Source organism: Mesocricetus auratus, unplaced genomic scaffold (assembly GCF_017639785.1).
Source record: "Mesocricetus auratus isolate SY011 unplaced genomic scaffold, BCM_Maur_2.0 Super-Scaffold_100014, whole genome shotgun sequence".
In the NCBI taxonomy this organism is placed as follows: Eukaryota; Metazoa; Chordata; class Mammalia; order Rodentia; family Cricetidae; genus Mesocricetus; species Mesocricetus auratus.
This window is the reverse complement of record NW_024429197.1, coordinates 60,592,629-60,611,350: the sequence shown is the minus strand read 5'-3', so window position 1 is coordinate 60,611,350 and position 18,722 is coordinate 60,592,629. Positions and strand designations below refer to the sequence as shown.

At 37.0% G+C, this 18,722-nt stretch overlaps 1 protein-coding gene across 50 annotated transcripts in view; it reads right to left on the bottom strand.

Annotated features, from left to right (window-relative positions):
• The window catches only part of Ptprd (protein tyrosine phosphatase receptor type D), a 2,190,171-nt gene that overhangs the window by 1,201,347 nt on the left and 970,102 nt on the right, over positions 1-18,722 (bottom strand). For all 50 annotated transcript variants that reach the window (XM_040757239.1, XM_040757256.1, XM_040757242.1 and 47 more), the window contains exon 7: positions 14,152-14,200. The gene's annotated coding sequence lies outside the window, so the exon portion shown is untranslated. The remainder of the gene's footprint in view (positions 1-14,151; positions 14,201-18,722) is intronic.

Genomic DNA, 18,722 nt, shown 5'->3' with positions numbered 1-18,722 from the left:
TCGATTTTAAACATCTATGCCCCAAATACAAAGGCACCTACATTCGTGAAAGAAACATTACTAAAGCTCAAAATGCACATAAAATCTCACACACTAATAGTAGGAGACTTCAACACTCCGCTCTCACCGTTAGACAGGACCTCCAGACAGAAACTTAACAAAGAAACAAAAGAATTAATAGAAGTTATGACACAACTGGGTTTAACAGACATCTATAGAACACTCCACCCAAATACAAAGGGATATACCTTCTTCTCAGCACCACATGGAACCTTCTCTAAAATTGACCACATAATAGGAAACAGCAAATCTCCACAGATACAAAAAAATTGGAATAACCTCCTGCATCTTATCAGACCACCATGCATTAACATTAGAATTCAACAATAACACAAATCGCAGAAACCCTACAAACTCATGGAGATTGAACAATGCACAATTGCACCATCCCTGGGTAAAGGAACAAATAAAAAAAGAAATTAAAGACTTCCTCGATTTCAATGAGAATGAAGACACAACATACACAAACTTATGGGACACTTTGAAAGCAGTGCTGAGAGGAAAGTTTATAGCACTAAGTGCCCACATGAAAAAACTGGAAAACAGTCATACTAGAGAATTAATAGCACAGCTGAATGTTCTAGAACAAAAAGAAGCAAACTCCCCCAGGAGGAGCAGACGCCAGGAAATAATCAAATTGAGGGCTGAAATCAATCAAGTAGAAACCAGGAAAACACTGAGAAGAATCAATGAAACAAAGAGTTGGTTCTTTGAGAAAATCAACAAAATAGACAAACCTCTGTCCAAACTAACCAAAAGACAGAGAGAGAACATGCTAATTAACAAAATCAGGGATGAAAAAGGGGACATAACAACGGACTCTGAGGAAATCAAGAGAATCATCAGGGCATACTTTGAAAATCTGTACTCCACAAAATTTGAAAATTTAAAGGAAATGGACAATTTCCTGGATAGATATCACTTGCCAAAACTAAATCAAGAACAGATAAATAATCTAAACAGACCTATAACCCCTAATGAAATAGAAGCAGTCATCAAAAGTCTCCCAAACAAAAAAAGCCCAGGCCCAGATGGCTTCAGTGCAGAATTCTACCAGAAATTCAAAGAAGAGCTCATTCCAATACTCGTCAAAGTATTCCACACAATAGAAGCAGGAGGCTCACTGCCAAACTCTTTCTACGAGGCTACAATTACCTTGATACCCAAGCCACACAAAGACACCACTAAGAAAGAGAACTATAGACCAATTTCCCTCATGAACATTGATGCAAAAATACTCAATAAAATACTTGCAAACCGGATTCAAGAACACATCAGAAAAATCATCCACCATGATCAAGTAGGCTTCATTCCAGGAATGCAGGGATGGTTTAACATTAGAAAATCTATCAATGTAATCCACCATATTAACAATCTGCAAAAGAAAAACCACATGATCATCTCACTAGATGCTGAAAAAGCCTTTGACAAAATCCAGCACCCCTTCATGATAAAGGTCCTAGAGAGATCAGGGATAACAGGAACGTACCTGAATATAATTAAAGCAATATACAGTAAACCAACAGCTAACATCAAACTAAATGGAGAGAAACTCAAAGCAATTCCTCTAAAATCAGGAACAAGACAAGGCTGTCCACTCTCTCCATATCTCTTCAATATTGTACTTGAAGTTCTAGCTACAGCAATAAGACAACAAAAGGAGATAAAGGGGATACAAATAGGAAAAGAAGAAGTCAAACTTTCACTATTTGCAGATGATATGATAGTTTACATAAGTGACCCAAAAAACTCCGCAAGGTTACTCCTAGAGCTGATAAACACCTTCAGCAATGTGGCAGGATACAAGGTAAACTCAAAAAAATCAGTGGCCCTATTATATACAGAAGATGAAGTGACTGAGAAAGAAATCAGAGAAACATCACCTTTTACAATAGCCAAAAACAGCATCAAATATCTGGGGATAATGTTAACCAAGGAAGTGAAGGACCTGTATATCAAGAACTTTGTGTCTTTGAAGAAAGAAATCAAAGAAGATACCAGAAAATGGAAAGATCTCCCATGCTCTTGGATTGGTAGGATCAACATAATAAAAATGGCAATCTTGCCAAAAGCAGTCTACAGATTCAATGCAATCCCTATCAAAATTCCATCACAATTCTTCAAGGACCTGGAAAGAACATTAATCAACTTTATATGGAAAAACAAAAGGCCCAGGATAGCCAAAATATCCCTATACAATAGAGGAACTTCAGGAGGCATCACCATACCTGACTTCAAGCTCTGTTATAGAGCTATAGTCCTGAAAACAGCTTGGTATTGGCACAAAAATAGGCAGGTAGACCAATGGAACCGAATCAAAAGCCCTAATTTTAACCCACACACCTATGAACACCTGATTTTTGACAAAGAAGCTAAAACTGTACAGTGGAAAAAAGAAAGCATCTTCAACAAATGGTGCTGGCATAACTGGGTACTGGTATGCAGAAGACTGCAGATAGATCCATGTTTATCGCCTTGTACAAAACTTAAGTCCAAATGGATCAAAGATCTCAACATACATCCAGCCACACTGAAACTTTTAGAAGAGAAAGTGGTAGATACTCTTCAACGAGTTGGTACAGGAGACCACTTCCTAAACATAACACCAGTGGCACAGGCACTGAGATCGACAATTAACAAATGGGACCTTTTGAAACTAAAAAGCTTCTGTAAGGCAAAGGACACAGTCAAAAAGACAAAAAGGCAGGCCACAGAATGGGAAAAGATATTCACTAACCCTACATCTGACAGAGGGCTAATCTCCAAAATTTACAAAGAACTCAAGAAACAGGTCTCCAAAACACCAAAGGATCCACTTGAAAGGTGGGGTACAGAGCTAAATAGAGAATTCTCAGTAGAGGAAGCTAAAATGGCCAAGAGACACTTAAGAAAGTGCTCAACATCCTTAGCCATCCGGGAAATGCAAATCAAAGCAACTCTGAGATACCATCTCACTCCTGTCAGAATGGCTAAAATCAAAAACACCAATGACAATTTATGCTGGAGAGGATGTGGTGAAAGGGGGACACTCCTCCATTGCTGGTGGGAGTGCCAACTGGTTCAGCCACTTTGGAAAGCAGTATGGAGATTCCTCAGAAAAATGGGAATAAACCTACCACAAGACCCAGCAACTGCACTCTTAGGCATATATCCAAAAGATGCCCATTCATATAACAAAGATGTCTGTTCCACTATGTTCATAGCAGCTTTATTTGTAATAGCCAGAACTTGGAAGCAACCTAGATGTCCCTCACCCGAAGAATGGATAGAGAAAATGTGGTACATCTACACAATGGAGTACTATTCAGCAGAAAAAAATAATGGAATCATGAGATTCGCAGGCAAATGGATGACACTAGATCTGGGGAGTGTCCTTTTTCTTTTTATTCATTTTTCCCATGTTATATACCGAACTACAGCCTTCCCTTCCTTTATTCTTCTCACTCCCCCACCTTCCCTCTCCCATAGATCCACTGCTTCTATGCTTCTTCTCAGAAAAGAGCAGGCCTCCCAGGGATATCAACCAGCATGACATTACAAGATGCAATAAGTAGAAGAAAAAGATTCAGAAGATGAGGCAAAAGAGTCAGAGATACCCCCACTTCCACTGTTAGGAGTTTATAAAAAAAAGCAAGCTAAAAAATAAGTAAATAAATACAGCATGCTTGCAGATAACCTAGTGCAGACCAACACAAGTTTTATTTTTAAGTTAAAAAATGGTTTACTTATAATAAAGTAAAGTTAGAAGGGGGAAGTGTCACAAATTTTCATCAAGTTAATACTAAATTGTACTATATCCTTTCATGGAAACTACTCAGTAATTAAAAGGAATTTGCTATCAATTCACATAGCAGCAGAAATGAGTCTAATAAACGTGCTGAGTAAAAAGCCAAACACAAGATAAAGCATGGTTTGTTATATTTTTACAAAATAGCAAAACTTATTTACAAGTGACAAATTATGACCAGTAGTTGCATAGAACACCGAGTACTAAGAACTGATGGCAAGAGCATAACTACTTGGAAATGTCTTATTTTCTCTATTTCGGTATTGATTACATGGATATATAAATTTATCAAAACTTACTATGTATTTATTTTATGCTAATTATATCTCACTTAATTTCAAAAGCAAAAATCAGAAATAAAATTTCTTTTTATATGATACAAAATTGTGTTATTTGTTTGTGGTTTTTTAAATTTTTTATTTAAATTAGAAACAAGCTTGCTTCATATGTCAATCTCAGCTCCCTCTCCCTCCCCTCCTCCTCTGATCCCCCCAAAACCCCAGCCACCCCAATCCCCCACCCAACCTTTACTCCATTCTCCAGGGAGGGTGAGGCCATTCATGGGAAATCTTCAAACTCAGGGCAAAGTTTTGTGATTGCTGTTTGAGTCTCTGTGAGCCACTATGAGCATCAGCTGTACACATATTCTCAACCAAAATTATTTCCAAAATGAAAACGAAGCTGTGAACAAGCCATTTATCAGGTTGTGTGTGGTGTTTGCAATGTCTAAGTGATTTCTGGTTTTTCATCAGAGATTGTGTTGTCGAGACTGTATCCATTCATTTCTTGGGAGAAAGTAAAACCATGCTAACCATATCACATTTTTAACCTACATGCAAATTTAACCTTGTCCTGATTGAATGATGTGACCTAAAGATTTCCCAGTCACATCTCTACGTTACTTGTACCCCCCTAAAACCATTTGATAGACAACATTGCATTGCACAGTATGAATCATGCTTGAAATCTACATTTGGAGAGTAACTGACACTGCAACCTAATGTTGCAAACTCCCAAAGGAGGAGTGGACGCCAGGAAATAATCAAATTGAGGGCTGAAATCAATGAAGTCGAAACTAGGAAAACAATATAAAGAATCAATGCAACGAAGAGTTGGTTCTTTGAGAAAATCAACAAGATAGACAAACCTTTGTCCAAACTTACCAAACAGTATAGAGTGAACATGCAAAGTGACGAAATCAGAAATGAAAAGGGGGACATAACAACAGACTCTGAGGAAATTCAGAGAATCATCAGGTCATACTTTGAAAACCTGTACTCCACAAAATTTGAAAATTTAAAGGAAATGGATGACTTCCTGGAAAGCTATCACTTGCCAAAATTAAATTAAGAACAGATAAGCAATTTAAATAGGCCTATAACACCTATGGAAATAGAAGTAGTCATCAAAAGTCTCCCAACCAAAAAAAAAAGCCCAGGTCAGTTCAGAATTCTACCAGAAATTCAAAGAACAGCTTATACGTATCAATTCTTTTCAAAGTATTCCATGCAATAGAAACAGAAGGGTCTTTGCCAAACTCTTTCTATGAGGCTTCAATAACCTTGATCCCCAAGCCACACAAAGACACAACTAAGAAAGAGAACTTCAGACCAATATCCCTCATGAACATTGATGCAAAAATACTCAATAAAATACTGGCAAATCTGATCCAAGAACACATCAGAAAACACATCCACCATGATCAAGTAGGCTTCATCCCAGGGGTGCAGGGATGGTTCAACATATGAAAATCCATCAACGTAATCCACCATATAAACAAGCTGAAAAACAAAAATCACATGATCATCTCACTAGATGATGAAAAAGCCTTTGACAAAATCTAACACCCCTTTATGATAAAGGTCTTGGAGAGATCTGGGATAACAGGAACATACTTAAACATAATAAAAGCTATATACAGTATACCAACAGCCAACATCAAACTAAATGCACAGAAACTCAACGCAATTCCTCTAAAATCAGGAACAAAATAAGGCTGTTCACTCTCTCCATACCTTTTCAACATTGTACTTGAAGCTCTAGCCATTGCCATATGAAAACAAAAGGGGATCAAGGGGATACAAATTGGGAAGGAAGTGGTCAAACTTTCACTGTTTGCAGATGATATGATAGTTTACATAAATGACCCAAAGAACTCTACCAGGGAACTCTTACAGCTGATTAACACATTCAGCAAAATGGTAGGCTACAAGACCAACTCAAGAAAATCAGTAGCCCTACTATATACAGATGATAAAAGGGCTGAAAATGAAATCAGAGAAACATCACCCTTTACAATTGCCACAAACAACATAAAATACCTTGGGGTAATGCTAACCAAACAAGTGAAAGACCTGTATCGTAAGAACTTTGAATCTTTAAAGAAAGAAATTAAAGAAGCCCTCGGAAATGGAAAGATCTCCCATGCTCTTTGATAGGTAGGATCAATGTAGTAAAAATGGCAATCCTGCCAAAAGCAATCTACAGATTCAATGCAATCCCCATTAAAATCCCAGCACTATTCTTCACAGACCTTGAAAGAACAATAATCAATTTTATATGGAAAAACAAAAGACCCAGGATAGACAAAACAACCTTGTTCAACAAGGGAACGTCTGGAGGCATCACCATCCCTGACTTCAAGCTCTATTATAGAGCTATAGTCCTGAAAACAGCTTGGTATTGGCACAAAAACAGACAGGTAGACCAATGGAATCGAATTGAAAACCTGGATATTAACCCACACAGGTATGAACATCTGATCTTTGACAAAGAAGCTAAAAATATGCAATGGAATGAAGAAAGCATCTTCAACAAATGGTGCTGGCATAACTGGAGGCTGGCATGTAGATTACTGCGGATCGATCCATGTTTATCACCATGCACAAAACTTAAATACAAATGGATCAAAGACGTCAACATAAATACAGCCACACTGAACCTCTTAGAAGAGAAAGTGGGTGGTACCCTTGAAAGAATTGGTACAGGAGACAGCTTCCTGAACATAACACCAGTAGCACAGACAGTGAGATCAACAATTAAAAAAATGGGACCTACTGAAACTGAGAAGCTTCTGTAAGGCAAAGGACACAGTCAGCAAGACAGAAAGGCAGCCCACAGAATGGGAAAAATATTCACTAACCCCACATCTGACAGAGGGTTGATCTCCAAAATTTACAAAAAACTCAAGAAGCAAGTCTCCAAAACACCAAAGAATCCAATTAAAAAGTGGGCTGCAGAACTAAATAGAGAATTTTCAATAGAGGAGTATAAAATGGCTGAGAGGCACTTGAGAAAGTGCTCAACATCCTTAGCCATCTGGGAAATGCAAATCAAAACAATTCTGAGATACCATCTCACTCCTGTCAGAATGGCTAAAATCAAAAACACCAACGACAATTTATGCTGGAGAGGATGTGGTGAAAGGGGAACACTCCTCCATTGCTGGTGGGAGTGCCAAATGGTTCAGCCACTTTGGAAATCAGTATGGAGATTCCTCAGAAAAATAGGAATAAACCTACCACAAGACCCAGCAACTCCACTCTTAGGTATATATCCAAAGATGCCCATTCATACAACAAGGATGTCTGTTCCACTATGTTCATAGCAGCATTATTTTTAATAGCCAGAGCTTGGAAGCAACCTAGTTTCCCCTCAACTGAAGAGTGGATAGAGAATATGTGGTACATTTACACAATGGAGTACTATTCAGCAGAAAAAAACATTTGCAGGCAATTGGTTGACACTATAAGAAACCATCCTGAGTGAGGTAACGCAGTCACAAAAAGAGAAACATGGCATGTACTCTCTCATATATGGATTTTAGACATCGATCTGGGGAGTGCCAGCCTACAATCCCATGGCCAGAGAGTCTGGGAAACAGAAACTTCATTCAGTGGCTGATGGAAGAAGAGGCAGACTCCCACGGCTAAGCACTGAGCTGAACTCAAGAAAGCCAGTAACAGAGAAGGAGGACTGATGACTAAAGAAGTTAAGACTGGGCTGGTTTAACCCCAGAAACAGCTGACCTGATAAGGGTTAACTGTTGAATCCCAGGCTGATGTCTGGGAATCCAACATGGGACTGATCAATATCCCCTGAATGGGGGTGTCAGTGAGGAGCCCTAGGTAATCTATTGATCCTTGGGCAGTAGTTCAGTATTCATCCTGAGCATACACATGGACTTTGGACCCCCATCCAACAATGTGAGATGCACTCTCACCCTGAACTCTTGGGGGAGGGTCTAGGCCCTGCCCTGGATGAAATGACAGGCTATGGACTCCCCCATGGAGGGCCTCACCCTCCCTGGGGAAATGAAGGGATAATGGGGTAGTTGGGGGGAAGGCACAGGAGGAGGGGAGGGGAAGGGAGAGGGACCTCGAACTGACTTGTGAACCAACCATGTTTCTAATCTAAATTTAAAATTAAAAATAAAAAATTAATAATAAAAAACAAAAAAAACAGAAGTCATCAGAATCCCTTGGGCTGATGGTTGTGTGCTACCAAGTGAGTGGTGAGAATTTACATGGACTCCTCTGCAAGATCACATCTACCCTTACCACTCCAGTTACTCATGGTGAACTTATTGGTATAAATATGAGCCATCACTCTATTCCCATGTCTAGTATTTATTGATAGATATAGACATCCTTAACTCTTGGTTTCACAGATTTCACAGTAAGTAATTCCTCAGGATCAGTATTTAGTATACATAATAGTTTCAGGGATTCTGTCAATCTCAAATCAATTCATTTCATATTTATCACATATAGGCCAGAAATCTATGATTTTAAAAAGAGAACTGTAACCATAACCAGATGATAGACACCCAGATAGTTGAAGGTCTGATTCATGTTAAATCTCTCACTGCCCTCACACCGAGTCAAATATGCATCCCACTTCCATACTTCCTAAAATTAATCAACAGAGTAGAATTATCAATAGAGCAATCATTAATGGACCTTTTTAAAATACCTAGCCTTTGGATGTAAAAACAAACTTTCCTCAACTTCCTGAGCTTTTCCACCACAATTCGTACTATTCCAGCACCTTTTAAAACAATGCTAACAACTGACACCCCAACACACCTACCAAGAACAATTGGGACTCACTGGATGTCTAAGTCACTTAAAAGACACCATTCTAATCTCCTATGAAATGTGCTTACCAGCTAAGATATACATGAGCTTAATTTCATCAGATAGCAGAGACCTATGAATTGACTCTAAAATATATTTACCTTTTTGAACAATATGTTTACCCTTTTGGATAAGAAAGGCACTTATCTATATGAATATCAAAATAAAGAAAAGGACTTAAACTCTTGAATTCATTATAACATAATATAGCATTCACTGTGGTATTATGTTTCCTTTCAACTCACCAGTTTGGAATAACAGGCAAGAGTTTAAATGAATTCATATCCTAGATTTGTCTCTGGTAAAGACAAGATGTTTGTATTTATATAATATATACCAAAATAAACTCATAGAGAATGTGATCATAAAACATAACAATAGATTTCAAATGGCATACTTCATCTTTCTTATTGGAGATTGAGAAGTAATATTCAATTTTATAATAGCAAAAGGTTGTGATGAAGGCTCAGACACAGTTAAGATCTACTAGGGAATTGTACCAACAGTAGTATTCAGCTCACTCATTCTGGGACAATAATATATCTTTTATTTAAGACGAGGATGACTTGTATTGCACGGGAAAAATTAAGGAACATCTTTTGGGATTAATTGTATCAGAAACCATGTAGAATGTGATACTGCAGAGAGAGGTAAACAGGCTCATTTGTGTTCCTGTATCATTTAAGTGGACAGAGAGAAAAGAAGGAACATCTGCGAAGGTAGTCAACTAGCAGCTCCCCTTCAGAGAGGAGCTGAGGCAAAATGGACTGGAGTTTTGTTCAGGAACAAAATGCTACTGTAAAGAGACCTGGTGGAAAGGTAAACAGATGCAAGTATACGTTCTCTCTACTTGTGACCCTGGAGTTGAGAGATGTGATTTTCCAGTATGTGGAGATTTTGTCCGATTCTTTCCAGTTTATCAGCACTCACTTCCCCCTTCACTCCGTAAAGGGCAGCAGGAAGAACTCTCATTAATGTTTAGATTATTTTGTGTGTTCGAATGAATGTTTCCAATTGTTTCTGTAACAGGGATCACTCTTGGTCACCTCTCCTCATGCAGCTGTCCAGCTTTCACTACAGATTTGCTTTACAATCTCAAGGATTATGTATATCCATGTTATTAAGATATATATTTAGTGATAATCTTTTCCATAGTATTCTGATGTGCCATAATTGCCATGTATTTTGTGACTTAAACTCTCCATCTATGTGTACAGATACCAGGGCAGGAATTGGGCCACCACAGAGCATTCTTTCAGGACATTTGCTGTTAGTCTTAAGGAACCCTGTGAATATCCATGCTCAAAGCCTTGTTTCTGTTCTTAATCTAAAGTAAGAATTGTAAATCACACTATGACCAAAAAGAGATAAAAATAATTATTAAAATCTTAAATGAATTTTTAATTCCTGTATTCACCCAAGCTGCTAGGGGGCTCATGCTTCCCAGTAAAGCTATGGATGGTCCTATCAGCTGGACTGTCAAGTACTGGGCTCAGAACCTCTGTTTGCTGTCTCCTTCCTCTTTCACATTCTATATCTGGGCAATTTCCCTCTTTTTAGTTATTAGCCAAGCAGACTGCTGTTACGGTACAGCAATTCCACTCTAGATCAGACAGATGAAAACTGCCTCCTACTGACCTTCCTGCCTTCATCTTACCTCCCACTACACATTTTTTCCATGTAGTATCTCAAGATGTAAATAAAATATGATAATTACATACTTTTGTATAAAAGCACACATGGCTCTTTGTGACATTTATAATACAGCCTTATATATTTAGTATGCCTATACCCCAGAACATCTTACAGGCAGGGTAAATTGTAGGTTAAAGTTTATGTGGCTGGGTTGAGGTCCCAATACCTGGTTACAGAAGATGGTTGGATCAGGTTCTATATTCCTCATATTCTTCCTATCAGTCACAAAACAAGTGTGTGATAAACTACTTTGTTATTGGGTTTAATATGTATATCCAATGAGTATAAAGTATTGTTCTCTACATCTTTATTTGTTTTGACACAGGGTTCCACTGTATATCCTTGACTCGACATATTTTGGTGAGGGCAAATATAAGAGTAAGAGAGGAATTGGAAAGGAGAGAGGGGGGTGAATTTGATTAAAGTATACAATATGCATTATGAATTTTTAATTAAAAAACCTACAATGTTATTAAAAATAAAACATCAAACTAAATAATTAAACAAAAATATTATATTTAATGAATTCCATAAATATATAGTATATTATAAATGCAGCTTAAAGAGCTATCCTTTTAAAAACATTTTTGTGTATGTGTTTGTGAATATGATATGATGTGATGTGTGTGATGTATATGGGTGTGCATAAACTATTTGAGAGATTATATTACCCCTAGGATATCCAAATAACTCATCACAATTCACTCCATTATTGCAAAAGTCTCTTTGGGACTGAGACATGCATCTTTGTTTCTATAATAATCATTTTAAAATACACCATGTGAAGTGTTTAAAAATGTAACTAAAAGTGCAGGTTGGGCACCTAAAAGTAATGGGACTCTACATCATCGGATAAACTTTCAATGTATGTTTTAACAATGAAACACACCCAGACATACAGTCTCATTAAATTGCTTGTGTACGCTAAGGTTATAATTTCCCATAAATACAAAGTTTATGATACATTATTAACATCTAGGCCATCTACATTTTTTATGTTGATTACAAATAAACCATTCTCATGTTTGCTAAAAGGGATAGATGAACAGAAATTTGCCAAGCCAAAAGTTGACTTCACTTTCATAAGAAAACATTCAGTTGCATATAATATATAATGAATTATTAGTACATTCAAGATCCACAATAATCAGCCAATGAAATTTATAAATAAATAAGGTCTTACACTTTTCCTTAGGAAGCATGTTTTTTCATATTTTGCTTCCATGTCACATACTTTACTTTCAACTCGCTGAAGCTCAAGCATTAAACCTTCATAGAAAAAGCCAGTTTGATAAATCTTGACAGGTGATAAAATAAGTTTTACTTTAAATAGCTCACTGCCTCTATTCATTGGTATCAAATAGACTTCACTACAAAATTTCTAATATATAAAATTGTCACTCATGTCCTAAGAACTTTGTTCTGTTATCTAAATCTTTACGTTTCTTTACCATTTTCTTAAATTCACTGAGAAGGATATATATATATATATATATATATATATATATATATATATATATATATAATACTGTATATAATGACTTTCTGTGTAATCCACCCAGTATTAACTTTTGGGCAGAAAATATTGCTTATTTTCCTCAACATTTATGGTAAAATGTCCAGTAATTTATCCCAGTTTCTTCTTGTCTTAAAACTACACACTAGCAACAGGAGAGCAAAAGTAACATTTTTTTGCTTTGATTAAAAAGGGACTAAACCTTATTGGCAAACTGCTGCAGACATTTTACCTGCATTTAAACTACCTATTTAGAGAGACTTACACATTTAGCATTTAATTTTCCAAGAACAAAATGGTGGTGCAGTATAATTATTATGTCTTTAAATATATACAAAGTAGATTTGAATCATTTTTATTCAATTGCAATGTCCCTTTTTGTATCATGATCATGTTATGTCATACTTAGCTACCTTGAGAACAGCACAAAATCAACAACATCATTATATTTTGGCTACAGTGTCCAAATGAGATTTTTATGGAGTGAAGAATTTTAGTTGGACAAAAAGTTCTCTGATATTTTACTACTGAAAGATGTGATTATTAGTGCTTTTACTACAAAGATTGTGGCTTTTTAATTCAAATTCCAATTGAATGGCCAGCTCCTCTCATCTGTCAACCTCATTCAAGCCCTACCTTCCCAGCCCCAGGAATCTCTCAATACTTTATATCTGGGACTAGATTTCAAAGCACACATTATGAAAATGTCAGTTGGTTTTTGCTGTTGTTTTCACACAATTAATATTAAAAATGGTGTCAAGTCTTTACTTCACTAGCATCCTTCATATTAAAATTTAACCTTATGATTCAACTACCACATTTTTAAAGGAATCTCTTTAGAAACATCTGAGCTTAGTTTTGCATGACAGCACCTACTATCATTAACAATTTTTACAGCTTTAAAAAATTGTTATTCTTTGCCTATGCTATACATATACAGTGCATTCCTACTACTCTCTCCCCTATATCTACTTCTCCCAGCTCCAATCTCCCCTCTTCTCAACATCCACTCCCTTCTAGGGACATTAACAGAACATGGAATAACAAATTACAATAAGGTTATTCACAAACCCTCCTATCAAGGATGGACAAGGTGATGTGGTAGAAGAAAGGGATTCCAAGTCCAGGCAAAGCTGTCAGAGATACTCCCACTCACACTGTTAGGAGTTCCAACAGCACGCAAAGCTATACAACCATAACTTATATGTAGAGGACCTAGGTCAGATGCACACAGGGTCCGTAATTGTCCCTTCTGTCTATTTGTGTCCCCATAAGAATCCAGCACCAGAGGAGTGCCAGCCTCCAATCCCATGGCCAGAGAGACTCGGAAACAGAAACTTCATTTAGTGGAGGGGAGGGAAAGGGAGAGGGACCTGGAACTGACTTGTGAAGCAACCTTGTTTCTTATCTAAATTTAAACTGGAAAATAAAATAAAATAAAAAAAAAGAATCCAGCACCAGAGGGGAAAGAAGGATTCTTGGATGCAGAGGGGTTAAGGACACCACATGACTTGATATCTTATTTATCTCTTATGAGTGAAAAGCAGTTTCAGATTCTGCATCTATGACTTTACAGGGTTGCTTCAATCAGATAAAGTCAACAAGTATTTACTTCAGAACCTTTAAGCAAGCAATGTCACTGTTGAAACAAACATTGAGTTTTTATTCAACCACTTTTCTTACTATAAAGGTACACTTCATATTTATACAAGAAAGAAAAAAAAATGAGCAAAGTTGTTATTGATTTCTTGTATCCCAGAATTCTTACTGCTTTTTTCACAACAAACAAGTAATTGCCTAAGTGTTTTTCTGTGTAGTCCCTTTCTTTTCCTGACCCTCATCAATTCTTAACTCTGCATTCTAGCTTCTGTACATATAATTTTTAGAATGAATTAAAATAGATTTAGGAATAAAAACACATTCTAAAGTTATGCATGTGGTAATTATAATCTTACCATCAACTCACAGGTTAGGAGTTTAAACACAAGTTCACCACCCTGAGACCTAGAGAAATATAAAAAAAGAACTCTTGTTAGTATAGACATTGATTTTCATTATACAAAAAGCATCTTTATGATCCAGTGATAAGGGTTATTTTATGAGTTATTAAAGCACATTTACCTTAACAGTTTTTAACTTTACTTTTCTCAGAAATAACATCACTCACCTTATGTGAAATTATTGATATTTAACAACCATTCCTTTAATTTGAACTATTTAAGGCAGAAATTATAGACAAGCAGAGCACCTGTAGGGTCTTCTTTTTCATGGGCCTGTGAGAGATGTATACATTTGCATGTATACTCCACTCATTCTTTACCAGTGGAATATATACATTTATGGATCCATATAAATGTGTCATGCACACCATGTGAGTTCAATACTATAATCTTATTGTACACTCTCTATTTTAACTGCTGGAAAATATAGAGCTCCACGTGACTGTAAACATATAGTTATAATACTAAAATAATATTCTACACTTCCTGGGTTTTTTGTTGTTTTGTTTTGTTTTGCTTTGCTTTTTTGCAGGACAGGGTTTCTCTATGCAGCCCTGAGTTTCCTGGAACTTGCTTTGTAGACAGAGGGCTTCGAACTCAGAGAGACCTGCCTGTCTGTCTCCCAAGTGCTGGGATTAAAGGCTTGAACTGCCCCTCTAGGTTTACACAGAAAATATAGAACTCCACATGACTGCAAACATTCCATGTCAGATTTTTAAGACTATGTTGTATTTCATAGTGTAGAAGATATTTGAAGTCACAGAGATATATGAATCTAACTATTTTTTTTCTTTAAATCTCTTTACTATGATCACTCATGGCATTATTTGATAGAGGATTCAGGCTTTGCAAATGTTTTATTATTTTAATGTATTTTGTTATCTAATATATATATATTATTAATCTCAAAATTTTACTTCCAGGTAGATGCTTTTTATGTGATCAAAATGAAAATTTAATTCCTTCAAAATCTTCAGAAATTCAAGTATGAATGTGTGTGCTTCTGAATAGCCTCTAGTTAACTACAACAAAAATTGATAAAAGGAGAAACAATGAAAGAAGCATTGTCATATTGGCTGCTTAATAGTTAGTGTTATTTTTGAGGATATATTTTCTCCAGGTATTTATGTGCTAAGGTGTTTAATTTCAATAATATAAATGGAAACACGATCTATGGCAAATGAGTATTTAGCAGTTAGCAAGGGTTGTCATATGTGAAAAGTCAGTGTTCCATTTTAAACAATAATAGTGGAATTACAAAAAATTGTCACTGTCATTTAGAGGAAAATCAGCACATGAAAATTTTATTTCTTCTTATGTGTGTGTGTGTGTGTGTGTGTGTGTACAAATATGTGTACTCAAATGGATATATGTGTATGTAAAGACTAGACATTAACCTGGGGTTCCTTAGTTACCAAATCCCTCTGTTTTTGTTGTTGTTTGTTTCTGGTATAAGGTCTCTCAATTCACTTGGAAAGCTGCTTAGTGGGCTTCGGGGACACACCTGTCACTTTTTCCACAGTGATGGAAATACAGTTGTGTGCCAGCACACTGACCATTTTTATGTGAATTCTGAGAACCAAACTCGTGTTCTCATACTAGCATAGCAAATATTTTTCCTACTAAATCACCTACCTGTCAACCTTGCTTTCTTATTCTGCAAGGTGAAATGTATGTATGGAATGCAATGCCTAATAACAAGTGCACAGAAAAATCTCAGCTGAGGTCACTGAACAGAGTTGAGGTATCCAAAATATTTGATTCTTGATGTACTGTGCTAAACTCCAGTGTCTGATCATTGCTTTAACCATTCTTTCCCTTTACAAATCACAAAGTACATTATCCTTTTAAGTACTCCAGACTGAAGATGGATTCCTCTCCAGTCTGGTCCAACTACCCTTCAACTCAAAATTAACACACAGATACATATGAATTGTAAACTGTTTGGATGATGGCTCAGACTTCTTGTTGGCTAGCACTCTCGTAATTATTAACTCATTTCTATTAAACTGCATATTTCCATGGGACTGTGGCTTACTCCATCAGGCAGGACAGAAGCTCTATCATCACCAGAGTCATCTTTCCCTTTTTATTTTTTAAAATAATCTTTTTTATTTCACATACCATTCCCAGTTCCCCCTCCCTCCCCTCCTCTGCTCCCCCTGCTTTCCCTACACCATACCCACTATCCATTCCTCAGAAAGGGTGAGGCCTCCCATGGTGAGTCTGCCATAGCACACTGAGGCAGGACAAAGCTACCTCACTCATCTACACTGAGCCATGTATCTCTCCATGGGGAATGGGCTCCAAAAAGCTAGTTCATTCACTAGGGATACACCCTGATGCTACTACTATTGGTGAAATAAACTGCCCAAACCACACATCTGTCACCCAAGTTCAGAGGGCCCGGTTCAGTCCCATGTAGGTTCCTCTGCCATCAGTCAGGAAGGAGCCAGTGAGCTCCAGTGGGAGTGCAAACTTGTACAGCCACTTTGTAAATCAGTGTGATGGTTTCTCCGAAAATTTGGAATTAATCTGTCTCAAGACCCAGCAAAACTACTCTTGTGGATATACCCAAAGGATTTTGCTCAACTATGTTCAAAGCAACATTATTTGTAATAGCCAGAACCTGGAAAATTTTTATATGCCTCTCAAATGAAGAATGGTCAAGAAAATATGGTACATTTACACAATGGAGTATTACTCTAATGTAACAAAAAAGAAAAATAAAAACAATGACATTCTGAAATTTGCAGGGAAATGGATGAAACTAGAAAAATCATCCAGAATGAAATAACCCAGACACAGAAAAACTAACATGCTATGTACTCACTCATAAGTGTATATTAGATTTAAAGAAAAGGATAACTAGCCTACAGTCCACAACCCTCAGAGAAGCTAGGTAACAAGGAGAACCCTAAGAGATACATACATGGATCTCCCTAAAAAGGGGAAATAGGCAAGAACTCCTGAATAAATCAGGAGCATGGAGGGAAGAGAGAGGGGAAAAGTAAAGGGGGATGGGAGGAAGGGAATTGGAGGAGAACATGAGGGAATAGGACACTCCTGATGTGGGAAGGACAGAAAAGGAGTGCATGGAGAGAGGTATCTTGATAGAGGGGGCTATTATGAGGTTAGTAAGAAACCTGGCACTAGGGAAATTCTCAGGAATCTACAAGGATGACCCCAGCTACAACTCTAAGCAATAGTGCAGAATGTGCCTAAATTGGCCTTCCCTTGTAATCGAATTGTCATTATAGAACCTTTATCCAGTAACTGATGGAAGCAGATGCAGAGATCCACACATAAGCAGTGGGCCAAGCTCCCAGAATCCAGTTGAAGATAGGGAAGAGCAAAGGGCACAAGACTATGATGGGGAAACACACAGAAACAGACTTTTTCACGTGTCACCCTCCTAATGCCACTGCCACTGCAGGAGGAAGAAGTGAGAAAACCATTTGTTGACATAGATTTCCTATTGATTTAGTTTAGGAAAACCTCCCCCACACAAAGTTCTGTCTAATAGGACTCAAGGTACTTAACTCCCAAATGACAACTCTCAGTGACCTTCCTTCCTGCTCTTCTTTTCATCAACAAATGTAATAAGTTAGATTTTGGTAACATGATGTCTTCACTAGGTTTTCAGGGTTTCTATTGCTGTGACTTTAAAGCAAGTTTGGGGAGGAAGGGGTTTATTCAGTTTACACTTTGCTGTTCACCACTGGATGAAGTCAGGACAGGGAGGCAAGAGCTGATGCAAAGACCATGGAAGAGGGCTGTTTACTTGCTTGCTTCCCCTGGCCTGGCTTGCTCAGCCTGCTTTCTTACAGCAGCCCAGGGATAGCACAAACCACAATGGGATGGTCCCACCTTATTTGCTGAGAGAAAGCCTTATAGCAGGTTCTAATTTTGGAGGCATTTCCACTAATGGGGCTGGTTCCTGGCTGATGATTCTAGCTTGTGTCAAGTTTACGTACAAAGCCAGCCAGTATTCAAAATAAAAGGTTGAGGTGGTAGAATAAATGTTTAGCTAAAACTAAATATGATAGTGTCAGAAAGAGCTGAAGGAGTATACAAATTAAAATATTGTTATTACTGTTTTATTTTAAAAACTGAGTGTTACACTTTAATATTTGATATTACATTGAAGAATCAATAATTCCTTTTTAATGTCATTTAGTGGTATCACATGTTATATTACTCTTTGAGGTACTGTGTTACATATTTTCAATTTTAAATGGAAGCTTTTATCTGTATAATTGAATTTCAGTATAAAACTCACATGAGATTTATGTTCCCCAGCTACATCTAGAATGTGTACTTGAGTCTGAGACACTAATAAAACTCCAAAGACCATCTTCATCTGTATTACTGACATTATTATATTGATTAGATATAGTAGGCATGTGCATTGTAAATCACTGTTCAGATTTACCTTTAGGGATTCAGAAATAATATCAAAAGCATGTAGTAAATTTGTCTTCCAAGGATAAATCCAAGCTAGAGATGCTTTCAAGAATATATGA